This window comes from Panthera leo, chromosome B4 (genome assembly GCF_018350215.1).
Source record: "Panthera leo isolate Ple1 chromosome B4, P.leo_Ple1_pat1.1, whole genome shotgun sequence".
NCBI lineage: Eukaryota > Metazoa > Chordata > Mammalia > Carnivora > Felidae > Panthera > Panthera leo.
This window is the reverse complement of record NC_056685.1, coordinates 93,728,298-93,754,730: the sequence shown is the minus strand read 5'-3', so window position 1 is coordinate 93,754,730 and position 26,433 is coordinate 93,728,298. Positions and strand designations below refer to the sequence as shown.

The window sequence follows — 26,433 nt, the reverse complement described above, 5'->3', positions numbered from 1 at the left end:
TTAGGGCACCCGGATGGCTCAGTGATTCAGCTCAGGTCATGATCTCACGGTTTGTGAGTTCCAGTCTCACACTGGGCTCTGTGCTGACAGTGCAGAGCCTGCTTGGGATTCTTTCTCTCTCCCTCTCTCTCTGCCCCTCCCCTGTTCCCTTTCTATATGTCTCTCTCAAAATAAATAAATAAACATTAGAAAAAAATCTGGATTCTGAAACCTTCTCACCACCTTTACCGTTATCACCTTAGCCTGCGCTATTATAATTTTTGCTTGTTTAATGCTATCGCCATACCAATCCCACCAGTGGGTTGCCACCCTTGCTTTCTCCATCCACAGTCTCAGGTCCTAAGTATCTCTAGAGAAAGTTCTTCTAGAGTAGAAAAACAAAAATTAATCAGTAACTACCTGACAAATACTACCCAACCTCAGCTGGGTCACAATTACTCATAAGACGTCTTTTAATTTTTCTTATTCCTTTTTACCGCCTCAGTATCACCTCGGTGCAAGCCACCATGATTTTTCACCTAGATTACTTTGGAAGCCACTCAGTTTATTCCTGCTCTTGTCCTCCATAGTGGGCCTCTTAAAACAGGGCACCTGGCTGGCTCAGTTGGTAGAGCATGCAACTCTTGATCTCAGGGTTGTGGGTTCGAGTCCCACCTTGGGTGTACAGATTACTTAAAAGAAATAAAATCTATAGATAAATAAGTAATAAAATAAATAAAACTGTAATTATGTCAAATTGTGCCACTTCTTTGCTCAAATCTTTCCTTTCTTCAAATGGATTACCATCTTACCGAGATTAAAAGTCAAGTGCTTGTAATGGTCTACAATACCTTTTTTAAAAATTAATTACTTAATTTTTGAAGGGGAGAGAGAGAGAGCACAAGTGAGTGACGAGAAGAGAAAAAAGAGAGAGAGAAACGGGGCTCACCCGAAGTGGGGCTTGTGCTCACTCAAAGCAGGGCTCCTGCTCACCAGATGTGGGATTCGGACTCACGAACCACGAGATCGTGACCTGAGCTGAAGTCAGATGATTAACCGACCGAGCCACCCAGGTGCCCGGTCTACAACATCTTTTACATTCTGCACACACACCTTCCTTACCTTACTGCTCAAATATCCTCTTTTAGGACTCATTTTTCTCATTCATCTTTGGCCACACTGGCCTCCTTGCTTTTCCCTGCATAAACCGTTTATGCTCAAACTGCAGGGCCCTTGCATTTGTTGTTCCCTTTATCTAAGATGCTCTTCCACCAAATATCTCTATGGTCTGTTTCCTCACCTTTTTCAGGTTTTACTCAAATGTCAGTCTCTCAGTGAAGTCTTCCTTGACCATCCTATTTTAAGTTGTAGCCTTCCCCAGAATCCCCTAGACCCCTTCGCTGCTTTATTTCTGCCTGTAACATTTATCACGGGGTATGTAAAAATCTAATAAATATACCATAAACTTTGCTTATTTATTATTTTTTTAATTAAAAAAAATTTAACGTTTATTTTTGAGAGACAGTGACAGAGCATGAACAGGGGAGGGGCACAGAGAGAGGGAGACACAGAATCTGATCTGTCAGCACAGAGCCAGGTATGGGGCTCAAACTCACAAACCACAAGATCATGACCTGAGCTGAAGTCGGACGCTTATCCGGCTGAGCCACCCAGGCGCCCCAAACTTTGCTTATATATTGTGTTTATTATTTGTCTCCCTATTCTAGAATGGATGCCTGATGAACTAAGAGTTTTTTTGGTCTGCCTTGTTGAGAGCTATATCCTCTGAGCACACTAAGTGCTCAGTAAATATTTGTTGAGAGAATCAGTGTAACTAACAAAGTGTAATACCCAGATTATATAAAGTGCTCTTACATGTCAAAGAAAACACAAAACAACCAACTGAAACATTAACCAAGGGTACGAATAATGACCTCACAGAAGAAACACATTAATCCACAAACATAAGAAAAGGGACTCAATCTCAAGTGATCAGTGAATTAAGCAGGATGAGATATCTTTTCATAGCCATCAGGTTGTCAAAAACTTTAAAAGCCTCACAATGCTAAGCACTGGCAAGGATGGGAGCATCAGTCACTCTCACACACCTGCTGGTACAACTTTGGAGATTTGAAGTATCCAGTAAAGACTGGAAATATATATACCCTTTACCCAGCAATTCCAGTCCTAGATATAAACTCAAGAAGTGCTAACAAGTCTTTTTATGAGCGACATGTAAGAGACTGTGTATGTCAGCAATATTAATAATGGCCCTAAACTAGAAACTCAAAAGTCCATTAAGAGAAGAATAAAAACATAAATTTGACACATGAAAACGATGGAGCATTTTATGGCAATAAAAACGAGTGAACTATAGCCAAATATGAACATGAAGACTAGATTCCTGACCTACAGAAACTGTGAGATAATAATCGTTTCTGAGATAATGTTTATCGTGACCAGCCATGAAGTTTGAGAGTAATGTGATATACAGAAATAAATAAGTAATACAAAAATGGTGGTATTGGAAGGGTTTATTAGAATTACATAGGAGAGTTTGTAAAATTATTGATACCTGCACTCTGGTCTGCTGGTATGTCTCACAAATCGTCCACGGGACATGGGAGAATATCCTATCACTCAGATGTGTCTATGGAACAGTTTGAAAATCATCTAGGAGATCTGAAAAGGTTGCTATTTCTTTGTCTTCCCAAAACGCTAATAAAAATGAGAATTAAAAAACTGCAACCATTAGGGGGTCTGGGTGGCTCAGTTGGTTGAGCGTCCGACTCTTGATCTCGGCTCAGGTCATGATCTTATTGGGTTCAAGCCCCTCATCGAGCTCTGTGCTGACAGCGCGGAGCCTCACTGAATTTCTCTCTCTCTGTCCCTTCCCGACTCCCATGTGCACGCACTCTCTCTCTCTCTCAAAAATAAATAAACATTTAAAAAAATTATAACCATTAAGTACAACAGAATGTAAAATGAGGCAATAGTAGATGAGAGATAGCAACAACATCTTCAGATGAAAAGCATGCGGAGAAGTAGTAACTGTTGGGTTTTACCTTCTCCATCCTGCAACGTGCCTGCAGAGTGGGGAGCCCAGGAGAAACATTCTGATTCCTGTCACAGAACCTTAGAGGTCTCAGGTGTGTTTCCCTTTACTGCCCTTGCCATAGTGTGGTAGAATCCATGGATTGTCTTGATCAACAACTATTCTAATGCTTCTTGTGTGCAGAGGCTGGCCGGAAAGTTAAAAAAAAAAAAAAATGCAAACTGCTTTACATCTAGTTTTCAAGATATGAATTAAGGTCCAAAAATGAAATGCACTTGCATTAGATCTGGAAAGTAGAAATTAGGTGGAGGCCATCTTCTTGTTCCTTTGACTGTTGCTTCTGGCCAGCATGGATACGGAGTCAATGAGTTTTTCTGCCAAATTCTTGGTCCTAGATTTGAGAATATGGAGAGACAACTTCAATGGTGGCTTCATAAGCCTTGGAACACAGATACCAAATTTAGTCTGTTTCATAACTCAGCCCCCTGAAGGCCTAGCCTAGCCTTCTCCCCAAGCTCTTCCAATGAATTTGGAAGCTCCTCATTAGTTGAATTAAATCTCTCTCTGATGAAAAAAAATTTAGATTGGCTTCTGTTTCCTTTAATGAACCATGACTGACATATTCATTCTGATAGAATAAAGGATGTTTACAATCTGGAGAGGTGCCAAAAATGGTACTAAAATATCTCTCCATGGATTATTTGCTGATTGCAAGTGAAAAAAAAAAGTAATTTAACAGCGGGGAGATCTGGCTGTTGCCTCCTTAACCCAGTGATAAATGTTAGTGTCACTAAAAGTGGGACAATCAAAAGTATGTGCCTAAAATGTGATGCAATATAAAATACATAGCACTAGTTATGAATATTCCCAACAAAAATGTTTAACTTGAATTGAAATCAGCCTTTATATCTCATCTCCAGTTCACAGGAAATATAGGGGTAGATGAACATGTTAAATGACGCTAAAAAAGAAACAATCAGGCAAGTCCAAAAAGTGAGACAAAGCTTAGGACAATGGACTCAATTCCGCAATTCAATGACATAAAAAAGAGGGTGGGGACAACATGGGGCTTGAACTTAAAACCCCAAGATCAAGAGTTTCATGCTCTACCGACTGAGCCAGCCAGGTGCCCCCTCTACTTTTCATTATATTAGAAAATTATTGGAAAACTAAAAATAAATTTAGTGGTAGAAGAAAAGACAGTGATGAAGCAGTAGCTTGAGGCAGTAACTGAGTCAAGGTTGCTTTTATGATGGACATGTTTGTAAGCTGAAGGTGAAGAAGAAAATACAGACAGAGAGGGAGGAACTGATGGAGCAAAGTCAAGAAGTGGGACAGAATGGATTATAAGGGCATGTGAAGAGTTTAGGCCCAGAAAGGATGATCACACCCATTTCTCTCAGGACGAAAAATAATGAGTGAGAGATGAGAGTGTTCTAGAGTGGAGACAGCCAAACAAAAAATAGCCTTCCACTGGAGGCAGGCTAAGGATAGACCAAGGATAATGATGGTGGGTTTGGGGACTTCAGGAGAACAAGAAAGTTCTGGAAATGATGCTGGGTAAATTCTGTAGGGATGCATTTCTGAAGAGAGGTGTTACTCAGATGAAGTTAGAGAGCATCCATTTATAGTGAAACAAATCAGCATGATTTTATGATTTCCTTCAGGCATGCTCATCAACCTGGGAATGGAAGAAAAAGCAGAGAAGACTAGATTTTCCCTAAAGTGGAGGAAGTGAAAGTGTGACAGTCCCCAAAATCAAATAGGTGAATGTGGGTGTCTCTAGGTTTTTAGTAAGGCCATATATGACTAGCTGCTTACAGGAAACTCCCTGTATGGAACTTTGAGAAGCACTAGAAGAGTATTAACACACTAGGACAAGAAAGGTTGAAAGGGATAGGAAGTCATGTTTGCTGTGAAGGATGGTGCAATCGGAGTGAAGACGTGGGACAAGTAGAGGGAACGAAAAGTTGTAGTCAAGACAGGAAGCACAGAGGGTGAAAGTTTGGAGAATATAAAGTTCCAAGTGGTGTTGAGGTCCCAGATAAGGCCACAGAGATGTGTAACTGCAGTAGAAACTAGTCGGCGAAGTTATTAGATGAAAATGAACATGGATGGGTGGGTGCTTGGGTGGCTCAGTCAGTTGAGCATCTGACTCTTGGTTTTGGCTCAGGTCATGATCTCGCAAGTCATGGGATCGAGCTCTGAGTCAGGCTTGGAGCCTGCTTGGGACTCTCTCTCGCTGTCTCTCTGCTTCTCCTCCACTTGCACGTGCACGCATATGTGCACACACACGTGCTCTCTCTCTCTCTCTCTCTTTCTCCCTCAAAATAAATAGGTGAACTTTAAAAAAAAAAAGAAGGAAAATGAACATGGATGTGGTACACAACTTCTAAGAGCCCTTGAACATCCCCACTTCTGTTACTCACACCCTTGTAGAATCCTCTCCCTTTGACTGGACCTACTGACTTACTTTTAACAAATAAAATAAGGCAAAAATAATGGGCTGCCACTTCTCAGATTAGGTTACAAATGACTCTGGTTTCCATCTTACCTGCCCTCTCTTGCTTTTTCACTCATTTGTTCCATATGAAGCCAGCTGCCATCTTGTAAGCTGTGCAGTGGAGAGACCAACCAGGCAAGGAACTCAGGAAGGCCTTTTTCCAACAGCCCATGAAGACATGAGTCCCAACAACAACCACATGAGTGAGTCTCGAGCGACACCTCCCCAGCCAAGCTTTAGATGACTGAAGCCCAGTTTCACTGCAGCCTATGAGAGACCCTGAGCAGAGGATCCAGATAAGTCTTGCCCAGATTCCTGACGCACAGAAACCATAAGATAATAAGTGAGGTTTTAGGCCAGTAAGTTGGGGTGGTTTTATATGCAGCCATAGATAACTAATACAATGGATGTGGATGTCTTGAGAATGACAGGAGAGAAGATGGAAAGGAAAAGCATGCAGCCAGGGGCAGTCATCATAAAGATTTAAAGTAGCATCTGGCCAGTTAGCTCAGTTGGTTAGAGCATGGTGCTAACAAAGTAGAGCTTCTCCAACATTAATGAGCATACTTGTGGGTCATGTTAGAATCCAGACTCTGCTTTGGTATTTCTGTAGCCTGATGTGGGTGAAAGGGGGAGTTAGGAGAATCCAAATCAATATGCTTGTGGAAGGGGTCAAACTGTTTACTAAAATAAGCATGTAGGTTGAAGCACACATAAGCCAGGGCCTAAGGTGAGGCCAGGGAATAATGTTAGAAGGATCAGATAAACAGATCAGTCTGGGTGAAAACATAAAGCACTGAGTATTGCCTAAGACTGGCTTTTACGGGTTCCCTGCGGTATAATGTTTGGACAGGTCTCTCATGGTTAGGGAATAGGATTCTCTTCTCTCTCTCTGTCTCTCTCTGTCTCTCTTTCTCCCCCTCCTTTCTGTCGCTTAATATCTATCTACATCTATTTAGATGTAGACAGGCCATTAGGGTAAATGGAAAAATAATTCATGTATTCATTCATTTAGCAACCCTGAACTGAGCACTTATTATGTGCTAGGCTTTGAGGAAACAAAGTAGATGAGAGAGTCCCTGTCCCAGTGATGAAAACAGAAGGGGAGACAGATACATCAAGGATTACCAGAATATGAGGTAATTGGTGCTATAATAAAGGTATGAAAGTTATGGTAGACCGACAGGGTAAGTGATTCATTTTTCCCAAGAACCCAGAGGTAGAAGAAGCTTCAAAGAATAGGTGAGGGGTGGGCGAGCAGGGCAATTAGAGGAGTACACACTGAGGGGAAATCAGAGAATTCTAAGTAGATCATTTTGTAGATAAGTCTCTCTCAGAACCCTTCCTTGTACCAGTAGCTTATGCTCACACAGCAACAGACTTCTAATCTTTGCTTGGTTTCATTTGTGGGAAGAGAACTTGCAAAGCGGCCAACATAAATATTGCCCCACTTGGCTGCTAGATTTCTCATTGTAAATGATTAAATTGATTTTCGGATACAAACTAGACTGCCATCAGTTTGGGATGCAAGAACCTGTTTTTCTTAGGGCCTGAGCAAGTCAGGATAAGCCAAGATTGAGTGATCCAGATGTACAAGGACAGAAAACCCCGAGAATCTTGGAGGGCACTATCTTTTCTGACCTACCAGTCACTCCTCTTCTGTGCACAGTGAATGATAAACCTAAAGGGGACTCAAGTGATGCTACCATTGTTTACTGAAAGTTACAAAAGGCAAATATCGTAAGATTTAGGGTTGGGGTAAGAGCCTTGAAAGAGAGCCAGCGAGAGATGTGATGAACACATTTGAACGGAGACTAAATTTGGGGTACTGCAGCCATCTGTGTGCATCAACAGCAAGCCTCCAGCGCCATGCTTTTATGCTTTCAGCCCCAGCAAATACCATTAAAGAGAAGAGAGCTCGGTGAACTGTTTCTGGAGCCTCTTTGAAACCGTACATAAGGTCAGTTTGACATCACACGCTAATGTTCTGCTTGATCAAGTCAGACCAGTTTTTCTCTCAGTTAATAAGGGCAGTTCTTTCCCTGCTCTGTGATTTCCCACTGGCCTTGAACTGCTTCAGCAGCAGCGAATGATGTAACCACAAGCCAAGTGTGCATATGCGTGTATGAGCACACTCAGTCACGCCACTGGAGGTGGCCGTGCCCCGCCCCCGTTCTGGCTGGAACTGACTCAAACACTGACATCCCAACATAAAACTGTCACCGTGTCCTTAGTCCACCCTCTTGCGTTGAAGTCTTAAGGTTTTAAGTTCCATGTCTCGTTTACTCTTCACAATATACAATTCTATGTGAGAGTCCTCAGAAGAAAATTTCAAAGGCATTATTTTCCCCATTGCGGTTTTTATGCCACACTTAAATAGGAGCTCTGATTCACATATGGTGTCAAACGTTTTGTTGCTTTTTTGTTACTGCCTAGTCCTTGTCAGTACGCACATGCATGTTTTTACAGAGTTGAAATCAGGGTGTTCATTATCCTGTTTATTCAGTGGATTTCACATTTGCCACCTTTAGACACAGACACTTAGATACACACTCGTGCCTCAGGGTAGACCAGATTCTTATCATTTGAAGTAGGTACAGAGAATTCCAGTGTATTGAGAGGGCAGGATTGGCTTAGCCCTGCCCTTTATTACTGCGTTTTGTTTTGTTACCGGTTTTTAATGTTGTGAATAAAGCTGTTACATACATCCTTGTACAAATTACCCATTTTTTCTTTAGGTTATTAACTTGGAATGTATTCCCCCAAGGAAGGAGCCAATGGGTAAACAGTGAAGAATCACTGAAGGATTATAAGCAGAAGGAGGGCATGTCATATTTTCATTTTTTTTTTTTAATGTTTATTTATTTCTGAGAGAGAGGGAGAGAAGACAAGAGTGGTAGGGGCAGAGAGAGAGGGAAACAGAGCATCCATCGCAGGCTCTGTGCTGACAGCAGAGAGCCCGATGTGGGGCTCGAACTCACCAACCCTGAGATCATGACCTGAGCCAAAGTTGGACACTTAACCCACTGAGTCACCCAGGCGCCCCAGATTTTCATTTTTAAAATATCTGTCCAGTGAGGGTAACACCTACTACAGGGTTACGTGAACACCGAATGAGGTCACGAAGGTGAAAGAAGAGTGAAGAAATTATGCAGACAGATAATTAGGCTCAGAGTTTTCTCAGGAAGTATACCTACCCAAGCCTGACGACCATCAGTGAATTTAATCACACAATCACACACTCAAAGTGTTTTTCTTGGGTTCTTATTATATCTTTGTATGCTGAGGACAATGCAGTGCCACTGCAGAAGCAGTGGACCCCCACAAATAACCACTAAAAACAGATCCGCTCTTGGTCTCATGGGTAAGTCCCTGTTTCAGGAGCCCAAACTGACCTGAGAGGCAGGAAAGTGGCCTCCTCTGAAGCATGACAGCTTCTGTGACCTGATAAAGAAATAGGAGACATTATCTAGTGTAGACATTGGTTTAGGGGACAGCTCCTCACATTTGTCTTCTCTCTTTTCATTTCATCTATTGGCATCCTCTTATATTGAAGTCCTGGGTTTGTTTCTCTTTCTGCTCTGAAGCACTCAGAATGCCCTGGCTTCAACCATCTCTGGGCTCTGTTTTCTATCTTGATGGTCTCTTCCGGCCCTTGTGGCTCTGAGGTCAGGGGTTCTGTGGTTCTGTCTACTCTCTGGATGGCAAGGCCTGGTCTGGCTCCAACCTAAGTGTCTTGTTGCCTCAGTAATTCTCACACCACGAATCCCCGGCTCTCTACGGAAATCTGTCAAAAGGTGGCATCAGAATCACCTGAAAGTGTGCTAAAATGCAGGTTCCTGGCTACAGGCCTGCAGAATCAGAATCTCAGAGGTGAAGCCCAAAGAAGCTGGGTTGTCATCATTGGTGTGATAAAAGGCAAACATGTTTCCAATATATATGGTCACTGCCTTAGAGGAGCACCTCTCCCTGCAAACGCCTTTACTCTTTACCTTCCCAGTCATTACCTCTTATTCGTCAAGGTTGTGCTTTCTAAAACAGGTCAAAATGGTCACATCAGAGTCACATCAAAGACAACAGGTTCAAATGATAGGATTGGCATCGGAGAGATTGATTTTCAGCCCCACTGATTCTCAAGTTGCCTGATCTGCAGTTGCCTAATCTATCCCATGAAGGCTGACGCGAAATGTGACATTAAAAGACCGTCATAGGTTGAACTGCGCCTCTCCTCCCCAACCCCAAGTTCACATGCTGAAGTCCTAACAGCCAGTATCTCAGAATGTGACCTTATTTAGAAATAGGGTGCTTACAGAGGTGATTGGGTAAGATGAGGTAACACTGGAGTCAGGTGAGCCTCTAATCCAATAGGACTGGTGTCTATAAAAAGGGGAAATTTAGACACAAACAGATAAAGCACACAGGGAGAACACCATGTGAACATGAAGGTAAAGACTGAGGTGATGCCTCCATGAGGTAAGAATGCCCAAGGCTGCCAAAAAATTGCCAGAAACCAGAAGCGAAGCATGGGACAGAAGCTCTCTCCCAGCCTTGGGAGGAACCCACACTGCCAACATCTTGATTTCTCTCTTGTAGCTTCCAGAACTGTAAGACAATAAACTTGTGCAGTTAAGCCACTCGGTTTGTGGGACTTTATCATGGGAGCCCTTCGCAAACGAACACAGAGACCTTGGTTCCATTCCTGGCGTGGCCATGGCGACCTCACCACTCTAGCTCCCCTGAGCTGTGCCACGTCATCAGAAAGACAGAAACCACGTTGTGCTCGGCAATGAGATCTGCGTGGCAGCTCCTGTGAAGTACTGACTGTCCATGAGATTAGTATTCACCGAACGGCCAGTGGGGAAATGCTGTGGGAAGACCATAAAAGAATTCCTTGACTACCAAGAATTATCTTTACTACGTAAAGAGAGCACCAGATATGTAGGTGCCTTCAGTTATTCAAAATGTGCAGTTGTTCTCCTCCAAAATGTGCTCCTGTCCAGAGCCCATCCCTCCGCTTGTATACCGGATCTCATCCCTTCTCACCTGGTCAATAACATCACTCGAGCCTTCTCCCCTTTCCTAATTACTCTTTCTTTACCTCCTTACTGAATCCTCTTTTTCTCCCAACTCATTAATGTTGGCATGCTTGAAGGCTCAGTCCCTGGACTCTGCTCTATCCACACTCAGTTCCTTAGTGATCTCATTCAGCCTTTGGCTTTAAATACCATCTGTATGTCAACAACTCCCACATTTCAAACTCCAGCCCAGACTTTTCCCCTGACCTCCAGATCTGTATATCCAACAACTTGCTCCACCTGCAGCCTTCTCCATCGTCATGGTCATAGGTATCTAACTCATCTTTTCTTTTTTTTCTTTCTTACACATCATATCCAACCCATAACAACTCCAACAGGCTCTAGCCTCAAGTGTTACCCCAAATCGGACTTCTCACCACCTCCACTATTACAACCTAGTCTACGCCACCATTGTCTCTCTTCTTGATGAGTGAAATTGTGTCCTAATTTCTCCCTTTTCACTCTTGTTCTTATACAGTCAGCTTACAACACAACAGTCAAAGAGATCTGGTTATGAGAGAGAACATGTCCTTCTTTTGCTCTAAATCCTCTAATAGACTCCCATCTCATTCAGAATAAAAATCCTGTAATGTAGAAGTAGCAGTCCCGGGGCACCCGGGTGGCTCAGTCGGCTAAGCGTTTGATTTCAGCTCAGGTCGTGATCTCACAGTTCATGGGTTCGAGCCCTGTGTTGGGCTCTGTGCTGATAGCTCAGAGCTGGGAGCCTGCTTCAGATTCTGTGTCTCCCTCTCTCTCTGCCCCTCCCCTGATCGCACTCTGTCTCTGTCTCTCAAAAGTGAATAAACGTTAAAAAATTTAAAAATAAATAAATAAATAAATAAATAAATAAATAAATAAATAAATAAAAGTAGCAGTCCCTACAGTGGCCTACAGGCTTGCACATGATCAGGTTCTTGTTACTCTCCCCATCTTCCATGGTCTGCCCCAACCTCCACTTCTCCAGCCACCGTGGCTTCCTGACATTCTCCAAACATACCAAGCACACTCCTGTGCTGCCATTTCCTTCGTCTGGTGTGATCTTTCCCCACAGGCTCACTTGGCCAATCCTTTCAACTCCTTCAAGTCTTTGCTCAAATGTTACCTTCTCAATAAGGCCTACCCTGACTATTTAAAATCACAACCAGCCCCCAATAGTTTCAGTTCCTCTTATTTTGCTCTTCTTTCTTTTTCCATGACACCAATAGCCTCCTAGCATACATTATATAACTTATTTATTCATTATGTCTATTTCCAACTATCTATCTTTCTGCACCAGAATGCAAGTTCCCAGGAGGGCACGAATCTGTGTTTTGCTCATTGATTTATTTCAATCTCCAAGAACAGTGCCTATCATAGAGTAGGCACTCAATAAATATTTGTTGAATGAATGAGTGAAAGATTAAGAAAATAGGAATTTATATTTCTCTTTAACAAGGGCTCGTCTTATTTTTTGGTGCAAATTCTCACCCTGAATTGAAAGCTAAAGGACTCATCTGTCAAGTTCCCAGTGAGCGGTTTGGCAATTATATCAACTACAGGCAGGTCCTCTTAGGTCGATAGACACCTGAGGCTATTTATTTTATTGGTAAAAGCTTGGTGTGAGAGCATTTTGGTCCAGTTCACGAAAACAGCAGTGTTCTAACCAGCAGCTCCAATAAATCTTACACATTCTTGAGCCCATAAGTCCTGGCCTCTTGCCTCTCTACACATCTATTCATCCAACTAAGAAGAACCTCTTGTTGGAGCACACAGGAGCACTTGATTAGGAAGCGCGATGGGAAGGAACACGATCTTCTTCCTTTTCTACCCCAGGGACAAAACTTTAGAGCAACCAGGTCTTTGCTCAGTATATACAGACTGTGATGAGAAATATTTTGCATCTCTTTCCACACATACTGGATGACTTGCCCAATGTCCAGAGACAGATAAGGTTAATACCTGGAGCCATACACTGATACAGTCTTATTCCAAGGCAAGTTGTGTTTACCTCTGGGATTGTCAGTTACTGCATGACCACCAGAGTCCACAGATATAGTAGACTGAAAGATGATTCATCCGAAAGAGTGTGTTTTCCATAATTTTCCAATTCCAGTCTTCCTATATATACCTCTTGCTTGTCCTTTGCTCCAATCACTACACTAGCAGCTTCTCATAACTGGAACTACGGCTTATTAATTCATGAACTCTGAAGCCAGATTGTATGGGTTGAGTCCCAGGATTAGCACATACCAGCTGTATGAGCTTGGACAAGTTATTTAACCTCTCTGTACCTTGATTTTCTAGACTGTTAAATAAGCATAATAATACTACCTGCCTCATCAGATTGTTGTAAGGTTGAAATGAATTTATATCAATATATATCAATATATATCAATCACTTAGCTATATATATATATCACTTAGCTATATATATGTGTGTTTGTGTGTGTATATATATATATATATATATATATATATAGCCCAACATCTGGCACATAGAAAGTTATGAATATATATAATATCTATACATTCATGTGTGTATGTATGTATATGTGTATGTATGTCCTCCCTTATGTGTGTATGTATATTTGTGTGTATGTCCTCCTTTATGTAATTAGAAGCACTTTGCATCTTGGTGAGGGGACAGAAATTATCCAAGATTATCTTTCAGTGCAATCCCTGCATTATAATGATGAATGAGCCAGCTGTTTGCTGAAAAGATTCTAACAATATGTTAGGGAGAAGGATTGAAGCCTAATCCCCAGTGTGATTATATTTGGAGATAGGGCTTTTAGGAGTCAGTAAGATAAAATGAGGTCATCAGGTTGGGGTCCTGTATGAAGAGCAAGAGAGGGGAGCCTGGGTGGCTCAGTTGGTTGAGCATCCAACTCTTGATTTCAGCTCAGGTAGTGATCTCAGGATCATGAGATCAAGCTGTGCATCTGGCTCTGTGCTGGCAGCATGGAACCTGCTTGGGACCCTCTCTCTTTCTCTCTGTCCCTCTCCCCTGCTCACACTCTTTTTCTCTCTAAAATAAAAATAAAAAAAAAAGAGAGAGAGAAATTTCTGTGTGTGTGTGTGTGTGTGTGTGTGTGTGTGTGTGTGTGCGCACCCACTGAGGAAAGACCATATGAGGACACAGCAAGAAGGCAGCCATCTGCAAGCAAGGAAGAGAGCTCTCATCAAGAATTGAATTGGCCAGCACCTTGATCTTAGATTTTACAACCTACAGAAGTGATAGAAATAAATTTTTGCTGTTTAAGCTACTCAGTTTATAGTATTTTATCATGGTATCCTGAGCAGACTAAAACAAGGACACATGCCCAGATGATCCCTGATAAAGGGGGTTTGTTGCTGGGATTTGTGGGGCACCATGGGATGTCCTCTGTTTCATGGCAGCCATTCTTGGTCACAGAGTTTCCCAGACAGGTTTATCTATAGGCTCATGGAGAAACGAAGCAAGGGCTCAGCATGGATTGGGATATTGCCTACTCTTTGTTTAGTTAGTAGTTGCATTTCCTGATTGAGGTGATTTGTCATCAGTCCAATACAGACTGAGCCCTATTGGGCAGTTTGACACACGAAGCTCTTCTTGGCTTCCTTCTAACTCTCTCATTTCCATGAAACTTGGTTCCAACTGAGTGTGGCTGGAATAGTAGCAGCAGTGGTTTCATATGGTAAGAAATATAAAAACCGTATACAGAACAAACCACTAGAGACCTATTTCCCAGAAAGCGGCTGTGGGACGAGAAGGTACTTGAAAGCTCCAAGGGTCTCCCCCTTGTGTAGAGTCTAGCTCTTTCCATGACAACAAAGCTTGAGAACAGCAATTTTGAGGTAAATTGTCCTATACTACTCCTTGTATTAGTTTTCTAGGGCTGCTGTAATGAAGTACCACAAACTGGGTGGCTTAAAACAACATAATTTATTCTCTCAGCACCCTGGAAGCCGGATGCCCAAAATGAAGGTGTCGTTAGAGCCATGCTCTCTTTGAAGGATCTAAGGAAGAATTCTTCCTTGGCTTTCCAAACTTCTGGTGGCCCCCAGCGTTCCTTGGCCTGTGTCAGCATAACTCCAATTTCTTCCTACCTTCATCTTCTTACGGCTTTCTCTGTGCGCATTTCTTGTATCCCCTTCTATTCTTTTTTTTAATTTTTATTTATTTTTAAGAGAGAAAGAGACAGAGTGAGAGCAGAGGAGGGACAGAGAGAGAGGGAGACACAATCAGAAGCAGGCTTCAAGCTCCGAGCTGTCAGCACAGAACCCTATGTGGAGCTCGAACTCATGAACCGTGAGATCATGACCTGAGCCAAAGTCAGACGCTTAACCAACTGAGCCACCCAAGGCACCTCTATCCCCTCTATCCCCTCTATTCTTATAAGAACACCAGTCCCTGGATTCAAATCCATTTGAATCTCGTATAGCCTCATCTTACCCACATTCTGCAAAAATCCTATTTCCAAATAAGGTTACATTCTGAAGTTCTGAGTTGACATGAATTTTGGGTGGTGGTGGTGGGGACACTATTGAACTCACTATATTGCTTTAGTTAAGATTCTTTAGTTGAAAATTACAGAGAAACACATGAGCCACATTATACAAGAAAAAAAGAAAAAATAAAAAAGAAAGAAAGAAAGAAAGAAAGAAAGAAAGGAAGGAAGGAAGAAAAAGAAAGAAAGGAGGATTTTATTTATAGGACACAGGGGTATCTTACAGAATCCCAGGCCAATAAAGCAGTCAGGCCTCAAGAGGAAGAGTCCAGAACTGTGCAGTTATCCAAAGTATTAGTCCTCTCTCTTTCTTACTCTTATCTCAGTTTCCTCTTGCCTCTCAGCTTTGTTCTCTTTCTAGACTGGCTTTTCTGCACCTTCATGCCCTCAGCAGGCAGCAGACGACCAACTCATTACTCCAGACTTTACATTTCTGTTCAAATAATCATTGCAAATTGGATACAGTGGTCCCAATTCTAAATTCTCAGGAGAGTCTGATTGGCCCATCTAGGATTAGTTGTACAATCCTGGTCCAATCAATTGTGGGTAGATGGGTGGAGTGATGTAGTAAATCCAACTGGGGAATGGGAAGGCAACTCTCAGAGAAAGATGAATCACTGTGAGCTGGGTGGGTAACCCAGAAAAGATCTACATGTGTCTTGTGTTTTATAGCACCAAACAGAGAACAAAATGTTTTTGTGTATAATCTCATTTGATTTGTGCAAATTCATCCAGAGTAGGCATACGTGGCCTTTTTGCCTATTTTACAGATGTAGAAACAGACTCAGAGAGATGAGATAACTAACCCATAAAGATGGCCACTGTTTGCGACCAGACACAACATTATGTCTTCTGACTCCTGACCTGACCCTTTCATCTCAATCTGAAACACAGAAATGTAACAGCTTTGTGGTTTGTATTGCAACAGAATGTTACTTATGCATAGTTTTATTATCCAAGTTTACAAACGTACTTTCAAAAATAAAACTAGCGACCTGAAGATTATAGCCATTCTACCCGTCCAACTCTTCCAGTGCTTCCCGCCTCTCATTTCCCTTCTTTCCCTTTCCACCACCCTCAACACTATTCTCCCAGAAAGTCTTCACCAGGATTTAATACACAAAAAGAAAAAGAGAAATCATTTTCCTTTTCACGTTTTAACCCAAACCCTCCTTCTTTGCATTTTATTATTTCCCTCTTACTAAATCTGATGTCCAGTCTATCCACAGTGTTTGGGGAAATGGGAGTGGTTTTGTGTTTCACCGTCCTTTTATTCATTTCTTACATTTTCTCCAATTCAGTCTCCTTCTCATTTTTTTCACTCACTGGATTCCCCAGTCCTGGGGCCTCATAGTAAATGATTTTGCCTTCTGTTTACTGAAACTCCATTAATTACCCGGGCCTTGTTCAATTCCCTTGAACTTTCTGTCTCTATTTTATATTCAGCTTCTTTCCATTATCTCGGGGAAAAATCAATCCTCTTTCTTTAGAGATAAAAGTTTTCTCTCCTAAAGCTGCCTAGAACCATTAACCTCATATAAATCCTTCTTTCTAACACTTCTCTTTAGCTTTCATTTTTAGCTTATCATTTTTTTCCCTAGGGAACAACAATAATTCAAACCTTTGATAGGCCTTGCTGCCCCTTTCTGTCTTTGCAGCCATACTTCTTGAATAAACGGTCTCCGGCCACTCCCTTCAGGATGTGTTCCTTATTCCTTCCCTTTTTTCAGTCTGGGGTCCCTGTTTCTCTCCATCACCCTGTTGAAACTGCACTTTTAAAAAACGTCTTCCATTTCTCTCCTCACTTTGTTCATGCTTTCATTTAAATAGTCAAACACAGTTTTAAGAGTTGCTTTAACATTCTTGTCTGCTAATTCCATCCATCTTTATCATTTCATGGTCCTTTGGGGGTGATTATTCTTCTGGTTATAGGTTACATGTTCCTGCTTCTTGGCACACTTAGTAAATTTTTGTTGGATGCTGAACATTGTGAGTTTTACATTGTTGAGTATCTGGATTTTGTTGTCTTCCTTTAAAGACTGTTGTGTTTTGTTATGGTAGGGAATAAAGGTACTGGATCTTTTGGGGGCTTGTTTTTAAGCCTATTTAGGGTGGACATAAAGTAAACTTTATTTATTTTTTTAATGTTTATTTATTTTTGAGAGAGAGAGAGAGTGCGAGAAGCTGACAGGAAGAGAGAGGAGACACAGAATCCGAGGCAGGCTCCAGGCTCCAGCTGTCAGCATACAGCCCAACACAGGGCTCGAACCCACAAACTGTGAGATCATAACCTGAGCAAAGTGGGATGCTTAACTGACTGAGCCACCCAGGCACCCCTGTAGCCTTTATTCTAGGAATAGTTTAGTAATATTACTAAAGCATGGCCTTTCCAGGGTTACTGTAGAACACTCCAAGTGAGTGATCAGTGAGGCCACTCTTCTCTGCCTAGTCAGAACTTGAGCAGTCCCACTCCTGTGTATGCTCAGGAACAGTTCAGCCCACAGCTCTCCAACCTCTCTTTACCCAAACTGTTGAGTTTCACTGTATTCAGCAGACTCAAAATAAGCCCATACAGACTTCCAGAGCTCTTTTTCTAGGTAGCTTCCTCCTCTCTCCAACCCTGCCTTACAAACTTCCAGCAGCCTCACCTCTCCTGAACTCTGATCTTTGTCTCCTCAACTCAAATAAAATTATTGTGTTTTACGTGGAACCCACTTTCCTAATCCATGGCCAGGTAGGTGCCCCAAGGCAGAAAGCCATGGGCATCTGAGGGCTACCTTCTCCAAGGGATCACATTCCCACAATACCTGTTGTCCAAAGTCTGAAAACAGTTGTTTCCTATATTTTGTCCAGTGTCCTAGTTGTTTAAGGTTAATCCCATTTCCAATTATTCAATCATGGCCAGAAGTCGGAGTGTCTGACACTGCTCTTTTGAAGAACACCAGCGATTGCTTCTAAGTAATTCCAAAGGCACTTCCTTATTCTTTTTGTTCTAGTGGCAACATTTGGGTCACTGCCTTCTTAAAATTCTACTCCCTTAGATCATCCTACCTCCCTTAACATTCCTTCCCTATTTGCTATTATCTTCTCTTCTTCAGAGGGCCTGGTGATTAGGTAAGCACAATTATAAAGCAGGTCACAGTTGATGCTAGCAATTTCCAGTTTGATCAGGGAACATAGTTGCAAGTATCTAGGCACTGGTCTCTAGACTAAATCACCACAGTTAGCATATAACAAACATTTGCTGATTGATTTGGGGACCTCTTTACCCTCATTCATTAGTGGGACAATTAAGAATAAAGCAGGAAAGAATATCCAATGGAATAAAGACAGTCTCTTCAGCAAGTGGTGCTGGAAAAACTGGACAGCAACATGCAGAAAAGTGAACCTGGACCACCTTCTTACACCATACACAAAAATAAACTCAAAATGGATGAAAGACGTAAATGTAAGACAGGAAGCCATCAAAATCCTAGAGGAGAAAACAGGCAAAAAGCTCTTTGACCTCGGCCACAGCAACTTCTTACTCAACACGTCCCTGGAGGCAAGGGAAACCAAAGCAAAAATGAACTCTTGGGACCTCATCAAGATAAAAAGCTTCTGCACAGGGAAGGAAACAATCAGAAAAACTAAAAGGTGACCAAGGGAATGGGAGAAGATATGTGCAAACGGCATATCAGATAAAGGGTTAGTATCCAAAATCTGCAGAGAATTTACCAAACTCAACCCCCAAAAAACAAATAATCCAGTGAAGAAATCGGCAAAAGATATGAATAGACACTTCTCCAAAGAAGACTAACACATGAAAAGATGCTCAACATCACTCATCATCAGGGAAATACAAATCAAAACCACAATGAGATACCACGTCACACCTGTCAGAATGGCTAACATTAACAACTCGGGCAACAACAGATGTTGGTGAAGATGCTCAGAAAGTGGGTCTCTTTTTGCACTGCTGGTGGAAATGTAAACTGGTGCAGCCACTCTGGAAAACAGTATGGAGGTTCCTCAAAAAATTAAAAATAGAACTATCTTACAACCCAGCAATTGCACTACTAGGTATTTATCCAAGGGATACAGGTAGGCTGTTTCAAAGGGACACATGCACCCCAATGCTTATAGGAGCACTATCAACAATAGCCAAAGAATGGAAAGAGCCCAAATGTCCATCGATGGATGAATGGATAAAGAAGATTTGGTATATACATACAATGGAGTATTACTCGGCAGTCAAAAAGAATGAAATCTTGCCATTTGCAACTACATGGATGGAACTAGAGGGCATTATGCTAAGTGAAATTAGTCAGTTAGAGAAAGACAAATATCATATAACTTCACTCATATGAAGAATTTAAGATACAAAACAGATGAACATAAGGGAAGGGAAGCAAAAAGAATATAAAACCAGGGAGGGGGACAAAACATAAGAGACTCTTAAATATAGAGAACAAAAAGAGGGTTGTTGGAGGGATTGTGGGAGGGGGGATGGGCTAAATGGGTAAGGGGCTTAAGGAATCTACTCCTGAAATCATTGTTGCACTATATGCTAACTAACTTGGATGTAAATTATAAAAAATAAATAAAGTACAGGAAAAAAAAGTGACTGTGTTAAATATGTACATATTTCGGTATTAATGCTATTACTTTCCAATTGCAATTGGGAAACATATGCTTGAATAATTTGAGATTCAAACTATCAAGAGGGTAATCTTTGCTAGATTTATTGTTTGTTTTGTTTTGTTTTTGATATGTCCCTTTCAACTTGTACAATTCCTCTTTTGGTTCTTCCCCAACCAGACCCAAAACTTTTTCTTTTTTCCTTTGTATATGTGTTTCTGTCTTGGGTAGCTCAGCAGTATGCTAAAATTTTCAGATTTTGTTTCTTATTTCAGATAAAATTATGTAGGTTAATATCTTTATTGTAAATTGTGTTTTTCATTAACCTTGGCTAATGATTCCAGACCCCTACAGTTAGAGTCATGCATAAATTCAACATGATTATGTTGCCACAGAGACTGAAGCCTCATTTTTCTCCTGAGGACATTTCCATTAATTATATATGACTCCTACATGTATTCGGTATAAAACAAATTAAACTGCATCAAAAAGATGTCTGTGATAAACAGAATAATGATTAAAAAATAATATAGTATTCCACATCTGTCAAAAGAAATTAACTCAGATACTCTGATCACTTGCTGTAGCTTTTACTAATATTAGATGACATTACGATAACCAAACTTAAGTAAAAGTTAATTATGTATCTTTCAATTATTCTTCCAACTGTCTTTCAAGAAACTTGTCAACACAAGCTTGATGCCTTGGGAAATAATGCGACTTTAAAGGAGTCATTATCAAGCTCAGTCTGACAAGTCTGTGTTTAAAATCAAGGACAATTAAATATTTGCTTATCACGGGCATTTAATTTGCTGCCCTTTAGACCTCATTTCACCTTGTTAAGAATGTTTCAAAAATAGACTGATTTTTAAGAACTACTCCTCATGGATAATGGTTTACTTAAAAAGAGTTTTTACAAATACTGTGCTGTTTGGCATCCCTGGCTACCTATGTTTGAAAGAATTTAAACTGAGGTGGCATCCGCAAATGCACAATAGATTTCAAAAACGCAACAAGAAAACCAATACTGAATAATAGAATCTTTGTCTTAGCCTAAAAAACAATGGTTGAGGCAAGGTATATGCTAATATAACTGGAAGGAAGATACAATCCCAGAGCATCAAGGGTGAGTAAAAAGGATGTCAATCAGGGATGGAGAAATAGTAAATACAAAGTGGCTCATTAGGGCATTGGCTATGGCTTCATGAGAAAACCCGGCGAGTTACTTGGTCAGGCCATATGGAATCATGGTGCCCAGAGTGGTCCATCAAGGAGGAAGGGAGCTAGTTAATGTGCAAGCTCCTTTTCACCTCCTGTCTTTCTTTGGTCAACGTAGACCTTCCATGGTGATAAGTCCCTTGCACTCCTGGGCTGTGTAACACAAGACCCCTCCAGGCAGCCACCAGGTAAGCCACAGCCTGAGTGAGGCACGGTGCTGCCTCTGAGTCTGGAAGCGGTGGGAGGAGCCAGAGGCTCCATGAGTCAGGTTGAGCTGGCTTGAGACTCCTGGTTCCACTGCAGCTCTTATTGTGTGGGTGTGATAGGGGCCATGCCTGAGATGTTCCTCACACCAGGGGAGGTAAACACCATCAGGACTCTCTATTAGTGAGCAGCTTGAAGGTCAGTGAGGCAAATCTGGAGAAACATACAAAATAGTTCCAATATTTTCTTTATTATTATTCAGGCCCTCTATCTCAAAATTCCACTTAAAACACTTTTTTTTTTTTGAGCATCTGCTATTTGCCAGCCTTTGTGCCAGGGGCACACAGATAAAGAAAACAAGACCCTTGGCCTCATAATTAACTATGGTTTATTTTATTTTTAATTTTTTTAATGTTTGTTTATTTTTGAGAGACAGAGACGGAGTGTGAGCGGGGGAGGGCAGAGAGAGTGAGAGAAAGAGAGAGAGAGAGAGGGAGACACAGAATCCAAAGCAGGCTCCAGGCTTTGAGCTGTTGGCACAGAGCCCAATGTAGGGTTCAAACCGGGGACTATGAGATTATGATCTGAGCCAAAGTCAGATGCTTAACTGACTGAGCCACCTAGGCACCCCTAATTGTAGTTTAAATACGAAGACATTGGGACTTCATTTATTTAAGTTTGTTTATTTATTTGTTAAGTAATCTCTGCACCCAATGTGGGGCTCAAACTCACCACCCCGAGATCAAGAGTTGCACACTCTTTTGACTGAGCCAGCCATGTACCCTAAGACACTGGGACTTTTTTTTTTTTAATTTTTTTTTTATTTTTTAAAATTCTTTTAATGTTTATTTATTTTTGAGAGAGAGAGAGAGAGACAGAGAGACAGAGCATGAGCAGGGGAGGAGCAGAGAGAGAGGGAGACACAGAATCCGAACAGGCTTCAGGCTCTGAGCTGTCAGCACAGAGCCCGACACGGGGCTCGAACTCACAAACCGTGAGATCATGACCTGAGCTGAAGCTGGATGCTCAACTGACTGAGCCACCCAGGTGCCCCAAGACACTGGGACTTTAAATGAAAGAAATGAATTCTGTTTAGGAGGGACCAAGTAAAGCTACAATGATGAAAATATGGATGAATGAGGCAGCCTTGTCTAAGTCGGTTGTGACATGTGGAAAGGAAGGGTAAAGACTGGTAAGAGATATACAACACTAACCAACAGTATTCAACATACCTCTTGAACCCAGAAGTAGAACTATACATGAGTTGATGACCTCTAGCAGTTTAAGATCTCTTGCTTCTTAAACTTTCTACTGTGATGGCCACATATAAGGCAATGTGGCAATTAACAAAAAACCCAACTAATCATGATTTAAACCATGAGTGTACCAATTACTGGCTTGTTAAGTTCAAGGCAGGTCATCCCAGAGTGGTTTTGGAAACAAAACGGTGTCACCATAGTTGGTTTGCAACCCCGGGAGTTCCCTAGCTGAAATCTGAAACTGGCCCCTGTACACGGGGGCAAGGAGAGACCAAAGAAAGAGGAGGGCCACTCCAGATTGGTAGGTGTCAATTTTATTTTATTTTATTTTACTTTATTTTATTACAGAGAGAGAGAGAGAGAGAGAGAGAAAGTGCGAGCAGGGGAGAGGGGCAGAGGGAGAGAGAGAGAATCCCAAGTAGGCTCCATGCTCAGCATGAAGCCCAACTCGGGGCTCAATCTCAGGATGCTGGGATCACGACCTGAGCTGAAATGAATACTCGGACACTCAACCAACTGAGCCACCCAGGCGCTCCGGTAGGTGGAAACTTTAGTAAGTGAGGGGGCTTACATATGAGGTTTGTCTTGGACAGTCACCAGATGAATGTATCTCCATGTCCACCCACCAGAATCTTAAAGGTTTGTATACAGAGGCCTATAGAGGTTCAGGCACATACATAGTTCAGATGGTCTCAACAACACATTACTTTCTCAAGGTTCTGTCCTTGAAACGGCTCCAGCTATGGGAACAGTGGACAGAAATCTACACTCCAAGGACAGGGAAGAAGATGGGGAACCTCTGATTGCCCAAGTCCAGTTTGTGGGTCAACCAGTGGTTGCATCCTCTTAATGGCCTCCTCTAACACCAAGAACCCAAGGTCTGTCTTCTGCTCTGCCATCTTCAATTTGTTGCTTTCATCCTTACCTCATACCCATTACCTCATAATCTCAAAATAATTGCTGCAGCTCCAAACATTACATCTTCATAGAACAACATCCAGAAAGAGAGGAACAAAGGGGAAAACTGAAGCTTTCTTCTCAAGCATTTCTTACTTATCAAAGAACTCTTTCCCAGAGGCTCCTTGTAGACATCCTTTTATGCCCTATTAACCTAAAGTGGGTTGCTTGTTCCAGCCCTAGATCAGAGGAGAAAGAGATTAAGACTGCCATCATTAACTTAAATCCATGGAGATATATCCTCTGTGGCTGAGTACATAACTGCAGATCAAAATTGACCTCCTTCCTGATCTTCATTCTAGTCAGCGTGTTCTTTCTAACAGGCTGATAATGTCACTGTCATAGAAATCTTTCTGTGGGTTTTCCTTGTCTATAGGGCAAGTCCATGTTCCATGACCATTCATGTTTCTTCTCAATAACTCTTCAGTTTCATCCTCTCACTCTGCCACCGGCAGTCTGTTTCAGACACATGGAAGTAGCTGAAATTCCCAGAATGCGCCATGCCTGCTATTACCGCTAGTGTTTTGTATATATTGTCTCTTCTGACTTTCACCATTGCCTTCATAGCAACTACAATTTCTTTTTCTTTTCTTTTTTATTATTTTAATTCCAATGTAGTTAACATACAATGTTACACTAGTTTCAGGTGTGCAACATAGTGATTCAACGCTTCCATACATCACCCAGTGCTCATCACAATTGCACTCCTTAACCCCCATCACCTATTTCACTCAACCTCCCCACTCCTCCCCTCTCGTGACCATCAGTTTATTCTCTACTACAACTTATTTTTCAAACATAGACTTAAATCCCCTCTCCTCAGAAAGCCTTCCAGGATGTGTCTCCTCTTTTCCCAAAAGCACCCTGTTTGTACCCCTCTGTGACATTGATAGCCTGTGGCAATTATTTATTTCTTCATCTAATTCCTCAACTTGACTGGAAATCCCCAGGGCTTAGCCTAGTGCCCAGAATGCAGAGCCACTTAAAAAGTGCTGGTTAAATGGAAAATCCCTCTAGATGTATGCTATCAACCTCCACTGGGTCTTTATTTGTTTGACTTGTCACTGTTGAACCCTAACCCTGTGACTACTGCAAACACTTCCCACCCTCCGATGGCCCAAGGGCAGTCCTTGCCTCCCTTTTCCTCCACAGGTAATCTCAAGGTCTACTTCTTAGAGTTCACTGATGACATTAAATTCAAGGTCCTTAATCTTCCCTTATTTACCTTAAATCTCATTCTCAATATTTAACACTTCTCTCTTACTCTCTTCATCCCTCTCATCTGAAAAGAAAAGGCATTTCTTCTTATTGATCTCATGACTTCCACCTCCCCCTTGGACCTCTCTTTCCAGAAAATTCCATCTTCTCTTTGATACCTGCTAGCACTCCAGTCTCTAAAACACCCAGCAGACTGGTTATATCTCAGAAGATTCCTGTCCTCTCATCAATGCCTTCAAACCTAGCAAAGGCTGCTAGTACAGGAGGCTCAAATATGAGCTCAAATACACCCATACAGTGTATAGAAGTGTTTCATTAGACTCACAATATTTTTTAAATTGGAAAATTTCACTTAAAAATAAGAATTTCAGTCTTCTCAAGGAGCCTGTGTGGCTCAGTCAGTTGAGTGTCTGACTTCGGCTCAGGTCATGATCTCATGATTCATGAGTTCAGGCCCCACATCGGGCTCTCGGCTGGCAGCATGGAGCCCACTTCGGATCCTCTGTCCCCCTCTCTCTCAGCCCCTCTCCTGCTCACTCTCTTTCTCTCAAAAATAAACATTAAAAAAAAAAAATTCAGTCTTCTCTGTGAAGGTCAGATAGCTGGCTGTCTTGGGTCATGCTTTCCATGAGGCAACAATGGCCTGGGCATGGCTGTGTGGTGGGGCCTATGATCACCATATCATCATGGTCTCTTTGCTCACTTCTGTTACCTCTCTAGTCCTTATAAGCATTTGAGTTTGTAATCCCCTGCTAGACTTTTGGTTTTGTTCCTCTCTTTCAATTGGAGGTACCTTCTTGAAAGTTGCCAGTGATTTTCCAGTTATGAGATACACGGGTGTTTCCTCCATTCTCATTATCCTTGAACTTTCTGCATCGATCACCTTTCTAGAAACCACACCCAGTCTGGCTTCCTTAGCCCCTCATTTTCCTATTCTCTTACATCCCTAATGCTGAAGGATTTTGCTGGCTGTTTTCCTTCTGCCCCTTAAATGAAAGCTTTTCCTAAGATGTCTTCCTGGAATTTTCTATCTAAGACACCACTCACCTCCATGGACTCAGTGAATCATGTGGCTTTTGCCACCCATCCCTTTATGTGAAGAGCTTCCAAATTTCTTTGCCTCTAGTGTCTCTTCCTCATGTTCTTTTCACATATTCCCGAAGGTCTGCTGGAAATATCCTTCTGAATGTGCTTCCAGCACCTTAGACTTAATACAACTGAAATGTAATTCATCATCTTGCCTCTCGCCCCCTCCCCCTTGAACAAAACAGGTCCCTCCTGACTAGTTAACTATTGATGGAGTTCTCACAGTGACCCAGGCTGCAAATCACTTTAGTCCTTTCCTTTGACCTCCATCCAAGGTATTTTTCCAGGCCCTAAAAACTCCTTTGCCCTGATGGGGTTCTCATTTGAATAGGCGAGGACCACACATAAACATGTGACTATCAAGTATGATGAGCAGTAGAGGAATGCGCAAAGTAAGGGAGGATTTAATTCTTGGAGGGGAGACTGAGAATAGAAAAGTGGGCCTCAGAGGATGTGACATTTGAATAGGGCACTAAAGGAAGAAGGGTCGGAGAGGAGGGCAGGAGAAATGACTGATGTGGAACTTAAGTCAACTATACTTACAACTTACTGGCGATTCTGATGGTGGTCAAGCAGCCAGGTAGAAGGATTCGCCCACATGTATTTAGATTTGTGTAGGTTTTAGTTTGGTATGAAACAAATAAACGAGAGTTAATTACCACACGAGGATGGATTCTGCCGAGGGAAATAAGTGGGGGGAAACCAACTGAAGTCACTTCAATTCTTGCTTGTTGACTCTCTCCAAAACATACATCACTTTGTTGACAGGTGAATGTTTTAGACTAGCAGT

General features: G+C 41.8%; 1 protein-coding gene across 1 annotated transcript in view; it reads right to left on the bottom strand.

The window, feature by feature from the left end:
* YEATS4 (YEATS domain containing 4) overlaps positions 1-26,433 on the bottom strand; it is an 80,874-nt gene that overhangs the window by 12,400 nt on the left and 42,041 nt on the right. The window contains exons 7-8 of the transcript XR_006204949.1: positions 8,933-8,981; positions 3,045-3,425 (exon numbers count right to left, since the gene is read on the bottom strand). The gene's annotated coding sequence lies outside the window, so the exon portion shown is untranslated. The remainder of the gene's footprint in view (positions 1-3,044; positions 3,426-8,932; positions 8,982-26,433) is intronic.